This window comes from Cephus cinctus, unplaced genomic scaffold (genome assembly GCF_000341935.2).
Source record: "Cephus cinctus unplaced genomic scaffold, Ccin1 Ccin1_scaffold1878, whole genome shotgun sequence".
In the NCBI taxonomy this organism is placed as follows: domain Eukaryota; kingdom Metazoa; phylum Arthropoda; class Insecta; order Hymenoptera; family Cephidae; genus Cephus; species Cephus cinctus.
The window spans coordinates 11,540-12,132 of NW_014334042.1; positions in this window are offsets into that span (position 1 = coordinate 11,540).

Genomic DNA, 593 nt, shown 5'->3' on the forward strand with positions numbered 1-593 from the left:
AGGAAAAATTTTTTTAAAATAAAAAATTACTCAGATCTTTGTCATGCCAAAACAAAATGCTCTGGCAAATCAAAAATACTCATAAATATTTTGAAGTGCCAAATATTTACAAAGGTCCAAATGCCTGTTTTAAGATTCTGAGATTCACGAGAAGGAAAAAGTCTTTTCTCATTCCTCGTTTTTCTTTTTTATTTTTGCAAATCTCACCATCACGCGTTTCATTGTTTTTCACGTGTGTCTGTTTTTCTTGTCTTTTCTTTTTTTCCCCGTAATTCTCTTCAATCATCCTAGAACGAAGTAACGTCGCAAACGAGGTACATCGATACTCTAGAATACGTGTCCTTATGTACAATTGTATCATATAATTGTATCCTCGTAAGGAAGATACTTTCCCAAAAAAAAAAACGTCCATTTTGCGCTCGCGAAAGGTATGAAATATAAAATTTCAACGATTCAGTCATAAATCACTCTTCTCTCAATCACAAAATGTACGTCACTTATCGATACCCAATTCCGAATTAACGAAAAACGAAATAGCGAAAGGCGGCATTATTTCGTGTCTAATTATAAAAAAAAAAAAAAAAAAAAAAAAA